Below are 17615 nucleotides of genomic sequence, written 5' to 3' on the forward strand. Positions count from 1 at the left end.
TGAGTGGGGGTGTTGAATGATGGAATTATGGGTGATTATGATTTTATTTTTTATACTTAGAAACATAACTCACCTTCAAGTTCTAATTGTTCATGGCCATAGAGGACATGTTTTCATCACATCCCTGAAGAGAAGTTCAAATAACTTTATTTTTCATTTCTGAAAATTTGTTTGCTAAGAGTCTAACATGGGTTTGGAAAATCTTGATAACCAATAGAGTTCATCTAAAAAGATGTTAGAGTTTAATTGTTTCCCACTTAATTCCCTTTTTATTTTACAACAATGTTATCTGTGGCAAAGAGACTTATAAGAAAGAATCATATATTAACAGTATTTGAATAATATTTAGTCAGATTTATTTTTGGATACAGTCAGTTTACATATTTCTAAGGTCAAGGAAAAGCATTGCAAACCAACAGGTGAGTGAGGAATGATATGGGGAACTGTGGACTTTGTGGGTCTAGACCAATGAAAAGATTCAGCTCTCATTTTCTGCTTTACTATTGTCTAATTTTGAGAGACTGTATGTGGGGAGAGTATGAGCCTGTGCAGAGGAAAGTTGTATTTGTAGAGGAAATTATTTTTAAAATGGAGATTCACATTATATTTGTTCCCCTTTTTATTATTAGCCACCGCCATGCTTTGTAACTTGCAAAGGCTTAAGTATTCCGTGCCTCAATTTCCTCATCTTTGTAATGGGGTTAACACCAATGTATGGCAACAAACTGATTCCATTTATAGCTCTTAGAATAATATCTGACATACAATAAGCTCAAAGTAAACTTTAGCCATCATTCTCTTCCTGAGGGGGTATTGCTACATGTCTACATGCAATGAGATAGTCCCTATTACCCACTAGTCAGAGTCCATTAAGTTAGACATACTCCTGTACAAAGAGTTTACACCTACGAATGGAAAAGACCAGTGAAGAAAGAGTAAATTAGTTGGGTCTATTTAACAACAGCACTTGTAGACTAGCATTTAAAAAGTGCTCATGTGTTGGAAGAATTTTTGTTAAAATAATGATAAAAAATAATTTTAGGTTCATTAAAAGAGGGAAAGAAAAATTGGATGTCACCTACAGAGCTATATATAAGCTATAATTTCTTAACCACAACAGTTGAAAACATTAAAAAGCTTTCACCTATCATCATCTTGCCTACTCCTCAGATTATCTGTGATATTTTATAATGGTCCCTTCCCAGTTCAAAATGGTGATGAATATGCATGATTGTGTGTAAAAGATGATAAAATCTGATGTTATTTTTAATTGTCAGAGCTTATGAATATGAATTAAGAATACCAGTTTCTTAAAATAAGGCAGAGGAGGGATTCATTCGGGTTTTCTAAAACTGAGGGTAGTGCTCAGAGAAAACTGCATTAAGACGCAGGGCACAGAAGACAGAGAAGTTGGTGGGGGAAGGAGCAGGAACTGATAGCCATGTGAACTATTCCACAGACTGAGGGACAAATGCCACCAGTCTGCAGCAGCAACACTGACAGCCTGACTGTGGAGTTCCCAAGGAATGTCCTTGCATAAGCTCCGAGTGCTCAGAGCTTTCTTGCCTCGCTGCAGAGAACACCTACCTTCTAGATGTGGAGTGAGCTTAGCTCCTATTACCCCAATTCCTAACCCTCACTTTAGCCTTTCCATCCAAAGGGGAGGGGCAAAGCTACAAAGCTGCTTTCTCAACCAGAAATCTCTGCTTTTGTTCTTGGTTCACTCTTAACTTGGGCAAAACTGGTAAGGAAGCTTCTTTAATGGACTTCAATTCTATAGTAAACTCAATGCATGGTCATAGATGGGTGGATTTTTCTGGTCTCTAATAGGAGAAATTTTATCTCTGGATGATGGAGGGCTTTAAGTGTAAGTTTGGTATCAGAGGGTGGTGAGGTGCCAGCAAAACGAATGCACCTCTCCCGTCCCCACCACCACCACCCCTGCCCACCCCGCCCACAGGTCCTGCCCCATCTCTGGTGTGGAAACGTTACTTATCTTTGTTCATGGGATTGTGATTTGATTAGCTCTTCCCTTTTTTTTTTTCAAGGACTTCCCAGGCTCATCCACCCTCTCTGGATAAGATACCTCTTGGAGATAAGGAACCCGAGGAAAGAAGGTAGACTTTTGTGCTGGTAGCTCGCCCAGTACTATGTGAATCCAACAGGCAATCGTGGTGACTGCAGGATCAGTAGCAGTGGGTTCTACGCAGCCACAGGCAATGTAGAACCGCACAAATGCTCAATGGCTGTGTACGTTCACGAATAATAAATTTTAAGATTTAAACAACCTGATAATAGAGAAATGTTTTTTTAATGGGCTATGGATATATACCTTCAGATGTTTTATAGGGGGCAGATGATGAATGCCCAGTTGATTTTCCTTCAGATAGGAAGGTGGTGCTCTGGAGTGTGGTTGGTCAAATTGCCTTTTGATCCTTTAAGAATATGGTTTTCTTGAAAAGGGTTTAGACAGAATTGAAAACAATGTGTGTATGAATATTCCTTAGGGTTGAATTTAATTTCACACATGGGTTTATTACCATGCACTGACCATCCAGAAAGTGGGGTTTAAATTCTGTCTTTACAGGATTCTTAAATTATGCTGCTAAAAATGTTATAGCCTTTTCTGCAATTGATTTGAAATGGATAAGCCATCCCCAGAGGCTGTTCAGCAACGGGAATTACGTGTTTGGATGCCAGCTAGGCAAAGTAGATGTATGACCAAACCTTAATTTTCCTCTGGGCGATTATTTCCCTCGACCTTTGTCCATGTATCGGGTGGGAGGGGAACGGTGCCACTAGACCTTGGGTTGGAATTGCTGGAGCAAAACAAATGAAAAACAGTGAATTGAATCTTCTTGTATAAACTGTTCAATGAGATCAGTTGAATTACCTCATTACCGTTTAAGAGCAGTCTGCAAGTGCACTACTGAATTAAATGCTAAAACCAAACCATCACATACCTGCTACTCTGAAGACAGCCAGTGCGTGAGTTTCTTTAAATGCATTGCTGATGGGTTTAACTTAGGCCAAAGAATTTTTCTGTATTTTGTTTCTTATTGGGGGCACATCAACCTTTGACTATAGTGACCTAAGGCTTCCCTTTGGCTTCATTTCCTCTTTGATTCGTTTATTCCCCATCAAATGTCACGCCATTCTCACTGCTCTGGCCTCTGTCTGACAGGTTCTTCCTTCTGTCCTTTCTTCTTTCCTTCCTTCCTGCAAGGTTACATTTTAACTGTTGTCCATAGATGTTTATCTCAAGAATTTGCACTGAAATTTAATCTTTAACATACGCTACCTCTGTATTCTAAATAGTCATTCAGCACATAGGCCTAAATCAAATAGTGTGTACTTTTTCCCAAGGCAAAAAACCTACTCTTACTGATATCTACTGAAACTAAATTTTGAGTCTCTCTTTTTTTTCTTAATAAAAATTTAACTGTAAACCCGGAGGTGAAGATATGAACTTTTAAATTTTAAGATAGCATAAAAACAGGGCGAAGAAGAGTAGAGTGAACTCATGTCCCAAAGTTCAGGGTGGTCCAAGGTGGTCCACAGTGAAGCTTCGGTTGGTATCACTGAACCAAATGCTAGTCTGGCCCATGCTAGTGCTGAGCTCAGAAACCTCAGTTCTCAGTGGGTGTAAACTGCATTCACTCTGGGGTCTGCCCAAATCAGGACTTTGGTTTTTAAAAACTTTGATTTTTAAAAGACTGCTTTGAGATGAAACCTAGAGGATACCCAATAAAGAGACCTTCCCCAAAGATTTCCCTTTCCCTTCATTCCCTCTTTTATTCCGTTTATTTCCCATCAAATGTGACTACAGGACTCATGGAGATACCACCCTCACTGCTCTGGCGCGCTGCCTTCATTTGTCCAGGTGGCCAGGAACCCTGATCTGGCCCAGGTCACTTGGCAAGGCAACGAGTAGAGAGTCTTCCTGTTACCTGTGGCTGAGCTCCAGCCAGTGCCATCAGGTGGCCACTCTGACCCTGTTTATTGCTTTCCTCCTGTGCAGAAATGATGTGTTTGTGATGACATCCAATTTTAACTCTGTGATCTCCTTTGGGATTCTGTAGGGGTAGCTTTCTACTTTTCTTATGTCTTCCTTCCTTCCTTCCTTCCTTCCTTCCTTCCTTCCTTCCTTCCTTCCTTCCTTCCTCTTTTCTTTCCTAATATAAACAAAAAACAGATCAACAAGATTACTGAACAAAGGGATAGAGTCACCGAATTTTGCTAATATTTAATTAGCTTCCTTGCTCCCAACTTGTAGCTTAATAAAGGACACAGATCTTGGAATATCTTGCTTTAGAACAAGAGTAATAAAACAATAGGCTCAGTCTATTTCATCTGCTTCTCATACGAAGAGGAAAATGTTGCCCAGAAGTGTCAGGGGTCTCAGCTGCTACTTGAGTGATTTCCCCAAAGGTCTTCCATCATAATACCACTGGGACCCAAATTCTTTCTGCAGTTGTTCTAAGAACGGTGCCCAAAGCTTTTCCAGTGGTTTGCTAACAGCTGCCCAATCTTATGCTCATGGCTTGTTCTGGGTCTTGTCAGCATGCTCATGGGCACTGCCATTGAAACAAGGCAGGGGGCAAAGGATTCTCTTTATTAGAGTTGTGCAGCTTTCCACTGGTCTTTCCCAGGGCTTGCTCAGTTATCCTGTGGAAGGTAGTTCCCTGGCACTGTGCTCACAGGCAGCCAGGTGCTCCCTCCGATCTTCGTCCCCTCTAGACATTTCCTGCTACAAGTGGCATGATGCCCTCTCTTGGATTTTACTCCTAGACTTCAGACACCTCCAAGCAGAAAGCAGTAGTGAATTTCTAGGCAATTGTTTGCAGCCGTGGTGGCTGCGATGTGTGGGCACTGTGTAACCAGGGACTCTGGGCCTACCTCCAGCTTCCTTGCCTGTTGCTCCTGGTGGGAATCGGGGTGAGGAGTTGCAGAGCAGGGTGGGAGGATGCTGTCCAGGGGACACTGGAGGTAGCCCACTGTGATGGCCACTACCTGGGGAGTATCTGACGTGACTGAGACACAATACTTACTACTCTGGCACGTAGGCACAGAGTGGGACAGAGCTAGCGATTCTAGAATGAGACCAACAGCTGCAGCTTAGTGAACATGCCAAAGGCTTCCTGCTGCCCTTAGAGTAAACTCCAACCTCACCTGCGTGGTGCCCCGGGTACCCTCAGACAAAGCTGCCGGGGCAAGTGGTGTATTTGGGGGGTGATCCTAGAACACTCAGGGGGCAGGTGGGGAAGTCATTCAGGAGAGGAAAAAAAGCTAATAAAGGGGGTGGTATCTAGTTTGTTTCATCATGAGTAGAACTTGTTTCTGCTGTAGATTTCTGGGAAACACACTTCAGAGATATCCCACCAGAAGGACAAGGGAGCTGAGACATTCGTACCCCATCCTGTCTGACACTGGTTGAGAAATGCTGAGGGGAAGGGGTCTGTGTGTGTGTGTGTGTGTGTGTGTGTGTGTGTTTGAATTTCCTGGCACTTCTATCTGGGCACACTCTTGAGTCAGAATGGGCTCTAGCAGTGAGAGAAGTCCCAGGACACAGTGACAAATGCTGGCCATCTGGTTTGAAATAGTAAAGGCCCAGGAGACCGGGCAGGGAACCAACAGTGTCTACTAAGATGCTCTTACACAGTCCCACACAGGCAAGCCTTTGGTGACAGTTCCAGCCTTGGCTCAGGAAGCCAGACTATATAGGACATTTAGGTTTGGGGAGATGACATTTCCAGTAGGGTGGGTTAGGCATAATTATGTAAAGAAGTTGATACGTGGTAAGTAGGAAGGCCGTGATAGCACCAAGCTGCAGGGAATTCCATAGGAACAGGTCCGTTCATACACAGATCTCTGGTATGATACCAATGGTTGCCAGTTTTGAGTACCCAGTTGCCCAGGTACTGTGCTAAAGGCTTTCATCCATCTTATCAGTTATCTTCACAGCCTGCCTGGAAAGTACAATGTGTTACTCTCTTTTTGCAGGGAAGGAAATAAGGCTCAAAGAAGTTCAGTAACTTGTCCCCATGCCCGTGAGTGGTAAAGACAGGATGTAAGCCCCCTGAACCCGTCTGACTTCCAGCCTCTTATTTTGTTTTCAGTTGTCATATATCTAAAATACCAAACATTTTTATCTAAAGCAATCTTTTCACCTTTTACATGTCACTAGGTTGTTGAAGAGACTGTGGAATCAGTTGACCTGTGGACCTGATGGTTCCCTCTTGGTGTCATTGAACTTGTTCCTCCAGCCCTTGGGCTTTCTGTAAAGTGGGAGTTAGGTCTGGAGGCTTGGTAGATAGAGATTGAGTCTTTCAGAGACCCTGATTCTAGTTCGTCTAGTTGGCCTGTTTACGGGGCATTGCATCTGTGGGGAGGCTGCATGCTAAAACTGGGTTTAGGAGGTGATGGTAGGATGCTCACCCCGCTACATTGTAAAGCTGCTTTTTCCCCTTAAAAATCAGTAAGTAATCATCCATGGGGTGATGCTTTTAATGCCTCTACTGTTAACCATAATATAATAGAGATATCTCAACCCCAAAGTTTCAAGTTAGATGGGACCATGACAAATCTGACTTCCACCAAGGTGCCAAACTCATCTGTAAACTAACAGACGAGTATCAGACTTCAGACTGCCTCAGACTTTGTTTTAAAATGAATGGAAAAGAGGCAGGATGTGCTTCCTTTGTGTTTCCCTAGACCCAGCCATGGAAGAGGCTTTAAGACCTTATCTTTTCTGTTTCCCTGTGGAGAGAACAGGCAGGCCCTGAGGGCTGCAGAGGTTGACCCCTGAGGAGGTCGGGACAGTTTTGGCATAGAACTTAGGACAACGGCAAGGCTCCTGACTTCTTGCCAGGGCCAGCCATGTGCAAGGGTGTCCCCTCCTTTCCTGAACCCACCCAGATTCATTCCAGATGGAGCTGGACCCTGCTTCATCTCTCATGCCAGCCTCCTCAGGTCCTGGATGAGCAAAGACACTGTCAGTTTCCATTTCCAATTGTGTCAAATGGTTCTATTTTGTAATCAGACCTGGATGAGGCCCAGAATAGACCCCATATCACCAAGTGATCTGATGACATTCCTATGCACTGTGTTCTCATCAATACTCTCCCTGGCCTGGCGAGCTATCTGACACCATCCAGGTGTCCCCTGGGGCTGGAACTCTACAGGGAAAGCCCAAGGCTGAATTGCCACAGCTGCTTTTTGGGGGTGGGGAGGCACAGAGGCCCCTCTGGCTGTGCCTGTCATGTTTGCTGCACTGTCACTACATTTTCTTGACATCTGGGTCCATAGAAAAAGGTCATGGGCCCTTCCACTCTGGAAAAGTGAGATACAACCAATAATAATTGTGGTTTCCCCTAAAGGGCAAGCACAGTGGCTTGGAGCATGTGAATGCTGGGCTGGCCCACCTGGAAAAGACTCCTACTGTCCTTTCCCCAACCCCCAAATCTTGCCGGGTTAGCAGTGGACCCATGGACATACCCTAACAGAGAACAGTAGTTGCCCAGACTTTTGGAAGTTGAAGTTTAGAGGTTTAAGGTCCAGGAAGACTGCTCTGTATTTGAGGGGCAGAACCCTAGGAAACAATGCCTCAAAGTTAGGTCCAGAGCTGAGAGGAGGCCAGCTCAATGACACAGTCTTTGTGGTGGGGTGAGAACATGACATAGTCTAGAGACAGGACTGGATTTCAGGTCCAGTGAAGAAAAATCCTTATTTGAGAGAACTTATAGCTTTCATTCTTGTCAAAGAAATTTTTAAATGTATTTTATCAATTATGCTATTACAGTTGCCCAATTTTCCCACCTTTGCCACCCTCTGCCTAGTGTCCTCATTCCCTCTAGCAATCACTCCCTTAGTTCATGTCCATGGGTCATGCATATAAGTTCTTTGGCTTTTCCATTTTTTATACTATTCTTAACTTCCCCCTGTCTGTTTTGTACCTACCATTTATGCTTCTTAATCCCTGCACCTTTTCTCCTATTCTTCCCTTTCTCCTTCCCAGCTGATAACTCTCCGCATCTACTATTCTGTTCCTGTTTTGCTTATTTACTTAGTTTGTTTTTTAGATTCAGTTGTTGATAGTTGTGAATTTGTTGCTATTTCAGTGTTCATAGTTTTGATCTTCTTCATTTTCTTAAATAAGTCCCTTAACATTTCATGTACTAATGGCTTGGTGATGATGAACTTCTTTAGCTTTACCTTGTCTGGGAAACACTTTATCTGCCCTTCCATTCTAAATGATAGCTTTGCTGGATAGAGTAATCTAGGTTGTGGCTCCTTCCTTTTTATCACTTTGAATACTTCTTGCCTGCAAAGTTTCTTTTGAGAAATCAGCTGACAGTCTTATGGGTACTCCTTTGTAGGTAACTCTGCTTTTCTCTTGGGGCTTTTAAAATTCTCTCTTCATCTTTAACCTTTGGCATTTCAATTATGATGTGTCTTGGTGTGGTCCTCTTTGGGTCCAACTTGTTTGGGACTCTCTGTGATTTCTGGACTTCTATGTCTATTTCCTTCATGACATTAGGAAAATTTTCTTTCATTATTTTTTCAAATAAGTTTTCAATTTCTTGCTCTTCCTTTTGTCTTTCTGGCACCCCTATGATTCAGATGTTGGTACATTTGAAGATGTCCCAGAGGCTCCTTAGCCTGTTCTCATTCTTTTAAATTCCTTTTTCATTTTGCTTTTCTGGTTGGATGCTTATTTCTTCCTTATGACCCAAATTTGTTGATTTGAATCTTGGCTTCATCCCCTCCACTGCTGGTTCCTTGTAGATTTTTCTCTATTTCACTTCTGCCTGGGTCTTTTTTATGCTGTTGCCATACTCAGTGAGTTCTTTCAACATCCTAATAACCAGTGTTGTGAATTCTGTATCTGATAGGTTGGTTATCTACATTTTGTTTAGCTTTTTTCTGGAGTTTTGTTCTGTTCTTTGATATGGACCATATTTCTTTGTCTCCTCAATTTGGCAGCCTCCTTGTGCTTGTTTCCATGGTATTAGGTAGAATTGCTTTGTCTCCCTGTCTTAATAGCATGACCTACTACAGAAAAGATGCCTATAAATTGTATGGGGCAGAACCCTAGAAAATTGTCAGAATGGGGCAACCCACTTCACTGCTTTCTGGTTCTGTGTGGGGAGAGGGTTCAGAGAGGGGACAGCACGATTGCCTGGCTTCTGGAGGTTTGCCTGACATTTGCCCTGTTTCAGGCATTTCGCTTTCTCCCTGTATGCCACTGGTGCCCTTTCAGCTACTGCCCTGGTGCTGATTCCCAGAGTGAGTAAGTCTGTGTAAGTTCTAAGACCATGTGGGCCCTTTACAAGGAATCTCCTGAAAATCTGGCAGCTTCTTCTGCTGCCCCAATCTCCCCCCCTTCCCACCCTGGTTTTTACAGTCAGAAGTTATGGGGATTTATCTTCCTGGCACTGAAACCCAGAGCTCTGTGGTCTGGCCTGAGACTGGGCTCCCTCACTCCTGAGATATCCCTCATGATTTTTATCCCCCACAGGTGAATGTGGGATTGCCTGTTCCACCACCTCTCCATGACACACTGCATCTCCAAGCCTCTCTGCCCATCTCTGGGTATCACCCTCTCCTACCAGTCTGGATGAATGTGGCTTCTTTAAATCCTCCATTGTCAGACTTCCATACAGCTTGATTTTCTGATGGTTCTGGGTAATATTTGTTTTGAGGACTAGTTGTTACATTTTCTGTTGTACAAGGAGGCAAAGTGTGTTCACCTATGCCTCCATCTTGACCAAGAGTCTCCTTATTCTTGCCAAACTTTTTAAAAAATTAATTAATTTATTTATTTTTAGAAGGGACAGTGGGGAGACAGAGAGGGAGAGAAACATCAATGAGAGAGAAAAATATCGGTTGCCTCTTATATATGCCACAACTGGGAACCAAGGCTGCAGCCAGGCATATGGCCTGGCTAGGAATTGAGCTGGCAACATTTTGCTTTGTGGGACAATGCCCAACCAACTGAGCCACATCAGTCAGGGCCTTGCCAAATGTTTTATGAAACTTCTAACCTCACAGGGGCCCAAACCCTTTCAAAGCATATTCCTATTCAAAGCACTGAATTTTATCTTTGTGAATATGGTAATTCATGTGATACTCATCTACTTTTGGTTATTTACAATAATAATAACAATGAACAGATTATGGCCTTCAGCTATGTATGAGACAATGAGACATGCTATAAAATTGAACTACATTATTTCATTTAATTCCTGCAACAATACTATCATGGCAGTCCTATCATAGTCCCCATTTTACCAATGGGGAAATGGAAGCTTGAAGAGAGTGTTGCCCAGAGTCACACAGCATGTGTCCACTAGCAGGGGTGTCCAACTGTTTGGCATCTCTGGACCACACTGGAAGAGAGACAAATTGTGTTGGGCCACACATTAAATACACAAAAACTAACGAAAAATGATGAGCAAAAAAAAATCTTTAAGTAAATGTATGATTTTCTGTTGGGCTACATATATAGCCATCCTAGGCTGCATGTGGCCCATGGGCTACGGTTTCGACACCCCTGCCTAGGGTATGAATTCAAGTGCTCTGACTGGTCTAGAATCCTAGGTCTATCTATATCACTACATGGTAGTAACCATATCCTACCTTCCTCTTTGTACCATCCTTACCACCATGCTCTGCACAGTTAACACAGACCCTTTCACATCGCAGACCCTTGTAAGGGTTCACTGGAAGAATGGATATCTTACTGGACTTTCCCTCTTTTCTGCCTGGATTCTGGGGAAAGAACTCTGGGTTTCTAATTAGTGCCAGATCTTCAGAATAGCATAAAGAAAAAAATCCTTAAGTTCTCGTTAAGCTTCTAATAAGTTTTATTATAAGCACAAAGAAGAAAAGCAATGATCATTCCACATCTTGCAGCTGTTAGTCCGTAATTGTCTTCATCATCATGTATATTGTAAAGATTCAAGTGAAGCATTTTGAGTCCTTCCATTAGGAGAAGATCGTGGATTCAATAGCCGCTTGGCAAACGCCGAAATGCACATTGGTGGAAATGTGCCGGGGAGACTGTGGCATGCCCCCTGCCCAGAAGCCTGCACAACTCTCCTTGTCACAGCTGGTTGGCGCTGCGTCTATCCCGACCACTCAGTGGCAGGCTTTACTTCCATGTCTGGCCCTTTCACCAGACTGCTAACGAGGACATCTGTCTTGGCGAGGTTAGAGGCCTCCACACTTAGAACAGGGAAAATGTTCTCCATTACATTTCACAGCCTTTAAATGGACATGATCTCCAGCTGCTACTGAGCTGGATCTACTAGCCTATTGGCCTGGAGCTACTATGTCCTGTGTTTGAAAACCCATAATGAGATGCCATGACAGAAGATAGAAAGATCAATTACATTGCAACTATAAAACTGAGTGAAATCTTTCCACATAGTCATGGTGATTTATGATCCCATTGTGTTAAGCAATACTTGACTTACCCCAATTCCAGTAGAACAGAAGAACTTGGAACACCCCCTCGAAACGGGTTTAATCTAGGAACTACGTGGCCCCTGTGCATAGAACGTTCTCCATTTGGTTCCCGACTTTCTCTGCAGGGATGGCAGTTGTTTCTTTTTGCCATGTTTCCTTCTTCTCCATAATCAGCAAGAACTCCAATCAACTTTTTAGTGCCCCACTTTGAAATATGAACAGAGAAGACTTGCCAGACTTGTGGGGAAGACCTCTAATATAAAAGATAGAGACTAAAACAAAGAAACAAACAAAAACAAATTGGCAGAAACAGAGACAATGCAGGCAGGAGAAAACTGGAGAAAAAAATCAACAACTTTCTATTCACAAACATTGAGGAGAATATTTACCATCCATAAAACAAGACTGCAGATGCTGTATTTTTTCTTTAAAAAAGGATATCCAGAGAGTAAAAAAGAGTGCTTAGAAATTAAAAACATCATAGAGAAAAGTTTTTAACTCCATACAAATTTTGGAAAATTAGGTTGAAGTTTCTGCAAAATATAAAGGGGAAAAGTTAGGGAGATAAAAATGGAGAACCAACAAAACAGGATGAGGGGGGAGGAGAAAGAGAGAGGGGGGAGGAGAGACAGAGAAAGAAACAGAGGGAAAGAAGTTATCACAGAAATTATTTATGAAAATCTCCTGGAACTGAAAGGGTTTATTGAGCACCAAGCACGATGGATGAAAATACCAAGTCCAGCCATCGTGAGCTTTTAGAGCAGCAGTTCCCAACCTTTTTAGCATCAGGGACAGATTTTTCCATGAATGAGGGTGGAGGGTGGAGGTGGTCAGGAGGCGGACCTCAGGCGAGCTTCCCTCACTGCTCAGTTCCTAACAGGCCCTGGGGTTGGGATCCCCTGTTTTAGAGGACATGGGACAAAGAGAAAAATCCTAAAAGCTTCCAGACAGAAAACTCAGGTTTTCAACCAAGGTTCAGAATGGTACTAAATGTCTCTATAGAATTCTCAGAAGCTAAAAGGCAATGTTCAAGGGCACTGAAACTTGCTTAGTAACAAGCACACTTCAGTATGAAAGTTTAATAAGGACCTCTCAGGTATGCCATGTCTCAAAGAATTTACCTGATATGCACCCTTTCTTTGGAAGGTAATGTGGATATGACCTACCAAAACAAATGAGTAAATGAAGTGAGGCAAAACCTGGGATCCAGGAAAATGTGATTCAATGTAAGTGACGGACAAAAAACATCCCAAAGATGAAGTTGAAAGGAAAATCCAAGATGACTGCTGTGTCACAAGCATGCAGCAACAAGTCTACCCTGCAGCTAGTCGGAGGACTCTTCAGGATGAAATTGATAACTATCGATTTTTCTCCTCTCCATTCTCCCCCCTTTTTTCTTCTCCTTTCCCCTACCTTTTCCTTCTTCTTGTATTATAATTTGGTTTCTTTAAATTTTTTTGGCATAAAATAGTTTGTCTTAATCTCAAAAGTACTGCTTAATCACCACAGGATATCAAACAAAATACCAACAATAGCAAACATTAATGAAGTGCTTGCTGCATGTCAAGCACCCTGAAGCACATTTCATTGTCTTCATCTTAACCCTGTGAGGCTGGAACTGTTATGATCTCATTCACAGAGGAGAGAATGAGGGACAGAGGTTAAGAACTTGCCCAGTGACCCACGTGAGAAGTGGTAGGGTTGGGATTTGAACCTAGTCTGACTTCTGAGCCTGTGATTTTGACCAGTGTTTTGTGTATTAAAGGAAATGTTCATTTCTCTCCCATTGCTTCAAATCCATGACATAGTTCTTGATTACAGTTTGGTGTGAGTCTTGTCATACTTTTGCATGTTCATGTGAACATATGAACATATATATGAGTTTTTCCTTTAAAAAATGAACCATATTGCATGTTTTTATTTGAATTCAATGTTATTGAATGCACATTTTGTGCTTAGCACCATGCTAGGTATTGGGATGAAATGAAAGTTATATAGTCTCAGTTTATAAGGATCTTCTAGATTAATAAATTGAATATTCTGGTTTATTGAGAGTTATTGTCATAAACACTTTTTTCAAAGAACTGGAGTATCATAAACATACTTAATGTTGAATTATACTAAATATAAGCTTTTCTTTGATTCAGACACCACTTTATACTCTTGAAATACCCTTGCCTTTTCAGTGTAAACACCAGATAGTCTTGAATAATACAGCAAAAAATTCTGTTATTTGAATTTTCATGTGTTTGAATTACAGGGAAATACGTCTATACTATGCATTTAATCAGCCTCTCTGCCAACACTCTTCTCGTAAATGCATCCACCCCGTGGCCTCAGTCTGTGCCAATGTGGTATCATTTACTTGGCCCCAGGCCAGATCCCATGTAATTTTTTAAAGTGGCCTAGATAATGTTGTCTAGGTTGTTGGTATAGCTAACTCTTGGACTAGTGACAAACTGTTTGGTCTGTTTAGCAGAGATTTTGCTTCATCACCCCACCCATGGAAAGAGAAAATGATAATGAGTAAAAAGTAAAGCTCGTTTAGTCAAAGACAAATTGTTGGCTTGGGATGTTGCTTGTTTTCTGGGTGCAGCAATGAGAAAGTAGGAATAAATAAATAAATGAGTTTGCAATTGATTTGCCTTGAGAACTGCTAAGGTTTGTCTTGTATGTGTCAGTGACGCTCAGTTAGAGACAGAGCTCAACTTCCGGCTGTTTTTCTTGGAACCTAAAGATTGTCATTACTTGTCTTGGAGGTAACTAGCCACCTTTAAATCTGGGTACACATCCTCATTTGTAATCCTTATCCTGCATAGCTTTCCTACAGTCTTGAATTTCATCTGATAACTTGAGAAAAATTATTGATGTTAAATTGTATGACTGAGTAAGATACAGATCAGTCTCGTGTTCTTTATCTGTGGAGTGCAGTATTCTACTGCCAGTGGAGGTGGCCGATTTCAGGTCAGGGAACATATTGGATCTCCCGAACAAGAGTTGAAATATGATCTTTTCATTATGACTGATGTTCCCGCATCTGGGAGCGTGTTTACTGGCTCTAATACAGTGGCAGAGGCTGCTGCTGAACAACTTGGATCGCACTCCACGGATGATTTGTAGAGAAGAGTGTCTGAGCATGCTCATGCTCATGCTCATTGCTCATGTTGCAACAATTTATTCTGCTTCTTTTTCTTCCTGATCAACTTTATTAACAAAGAAGAGCTTACAAACAATAAAACACATTTTAAGTGTACATTTCAACAAGTTTAGACACGTGTATACATCTTTGTAACTACCACCTCAATCAATGCGCAGAATATGTGCTCCAACCTACTCACTCTTTTCTCCATTTCCCACACCCTGGGCCTCAGGCAACTGTGGATCTGCTTTTGTCCTTGTAGGTTAGATTTGTTCTTTCTAGAGTTTCATGTAAATGGAACCATATGGTACGTATTCTTTTGTGTCCATCTTTATATAGTTCAGTATAAGGATTTCAAGATTCATTCTCATTGTTGTGTGTTTATTTCATGTATGTGTAACTTATTTATTTTTTTTGTTAAGCCATGTTCCATTGCACAGATATGCCATGATTTATTTATCAATTCACCTGTCGATGGGATTGTTTGGGGATGTTTCTGATCATTGGCTATTATGGCTAGAGCTGCTATGAACATTTGTGTACAAGTCTTCATGTGGACACACAAGAAAAGTTTCATTTTTCTTGGGTAAATATGTAAAAGTAGAGTTGCTGAGTCACATGTTGAATGTGTATTTAACTTCTTAAGAAACTTGTTTTTCAAAGTGGTGTACCTTTTTACATTCCCAGCAATAATATGTGAGAGTATCAGCTGTTCCACATCCTTGAAAACATTTGGTATTTTCAGCCATGTAAACTTTAGCCACTCTAGTGGGTGTAATTTTAATGTGGATTTTTATTTGCTTACTTTACATCCATCTATTTTCTTTGGTGAAATAATCTGTTAAAATTTTTTGCCCATTTAAAATCTCTGTTTTTGCCCATTAAAAATGTTTTTGTTCTTCTTGTTCTTGAGTTCTAAATGCTCTTTATGTACTCTGGATGAACATATTTCATTAGATATATGCTTTGCAATATTTTCTCTCAGACTGGGTTTGCCTTTCAATTTTCTTAAGAGTATCTTTTGTAAAGCAAAAGTTTTTAAACTCCAGTGAATTCAAAGCTTTCACATTTGTTTATAGTTTTTGCTTTGTGTATTCTTAGAAATTTTTGCCTGTTTTGTTACTTAAAAATCTTTTCTTTTACTGGTCAAATGAATTATTCATAGATGATATGACTATGTTCTTAGAAAGTCAAGGCAATCAATAATTGTGAGAGACAATGAGAAAATCAAATAAGATGACCAGAATGAGATGCAGATCACAGCTTTCTTGTTTTAGCCAGGGAGCTGGCAGGAAGGCCAATGTATTCAAAGAAGGGGACTGAAGTGACTATTTACCCAGGAGTGGGTAGGGTTCAGCACTAAATGTCTAACAGTAGCAGGAAGCCATTACTAAGCCTAGGCTTGAAGAAGTCAAAAGAAAGACTCAGTTTCTAGAGAAACTTAGAGCTATATCAGAGGTCCACCTGATGGGAGCTATAGTCTTTGGTAGAGCAATGCAGACACTGTCAACCTACAACCTAGCAGGGAGAAAGTCTGGTAAATAAATACTTGTCCTCTCTCCTCCCATCCTTTGAATGTTCTGCCAGTGCTTCCCATTGGCCAAACTCAACTGGAAGCCAAATGGTAAGGAAGACCAACTGACATAGTAAGTAGAAATCGGACTCAGAGCTCATTGGCATGAAGAATCCAAATCAACTAGAGGATAATCCCAATTTCCAAAGTAATGGAGCACAGACTATGTTTATTGGTGGAATCACTTCTCTCTTGGGCAGGATGCATTACAGAACCATTAAACTTAAGGCTGCATTATCAGTACAAAGAACCTAAACTCTCAAGGTGGGTTATTAAACCTAATAATGAGAGGAGCTGTTTCTACTTCTACCCCTTGCTTCCCAGGAGCGAGCATTCAACCTATGAGGAGAGGGCATTGTATATTTGTATATTTGGTTTATTGTACTCACTCTGTACTGTAAGAAAGCACCCCATTTGCAGAATTAGACTTTAGGCTTTCAAAAATTCAATCTTGTGGCTATGGAGCTATGGTTCCTTTCAGAGAAGTCATAGAAGCTTTCTGATAACTCATGTAGATATTTAGCTGGAAATGCAAAGCTCTGAGTTCATCATTTCTTGCTCCAATATCTCCAGCTCACTTAGAAGCAAGCAACCAACCAACTCCATAGTCCTTGTACTACATTTATACTAAAATCTTCTATAGGAGCAGCTACTTGATCATCCAAAGCCTTTACCTTCAGTAGGAATTTGGCTCCAGGTGATACAGACAGTATTTTATTAAACTTTTTGGTAACTCTATGCCATGAACAAGGTACACTGTCTGTCTGTGTACCTTTTACCAATGAAAAATTGCCAATAACACCTTTAAAACTAGCCAATCAGAGAACCAACCCCAGATTCCCATCCACATCCTTCTGTTCTACTGGGACCACTTATAGTACCAACAACTTTTTAATCAAGGTTTGATTGAAATCTTGGCAGGAGAACAGAGTCCCTACAAGAATGATAGAGCAAGAGATTGATTGTAGGAATTAGAACTTACATTATTATAGGAAGAGACACAGAAGTGAAGATCTGGAAGTTGTAGTACCTTCTAAGACAAGAGCCTTTCCAGATTTTATAGCAAGTTATATCTATCATCCAAAAACATCCTTCATTCCAAATCTAGCCACTAGAGGAAATTGAATTCTATCACTCTTCAGTTTATTCCCACAACAAAGTTAAAGACTCTGTCAGTGAGCTAAAAGAGTCGTTGTCTTATTTTCCCCTCTCAGCCCGCTACATATTATTGAATCTGTTCATTCCTTCAACAAATGTTTCTTAAGCATCTCCTGATCTAGGAGCTGGAGAAACATTATTGAACAAAATAGGCAAAAATCCATGCTTAATGGAGCTTGTATTCTAACAAGAGAAGACTATACACTAAGCAGTTCAATGGTTAGAGTGGATTGGAAAATGAAGGGAACGGTCTATTGAAAGGGAAACTGACAA

Source organism: Sturnira hondurensis, unplaced genomic scaffold, assembly GCF_014824575.4.
Source record: "Sturnira hondurensis isolate 20B ecotype Veracruz unplaced genomic scaffold, ASM1482457v3 Scaffold0008196, whole genome shotgun sequence".
Taxonomy (NCBI): domain Eukaryota; kingdom Metazoa; phylum Chordata; class Mammalia; order Chiroptera; family Phyllostomidae; genus Sturnira; species Sturnira hondurensis.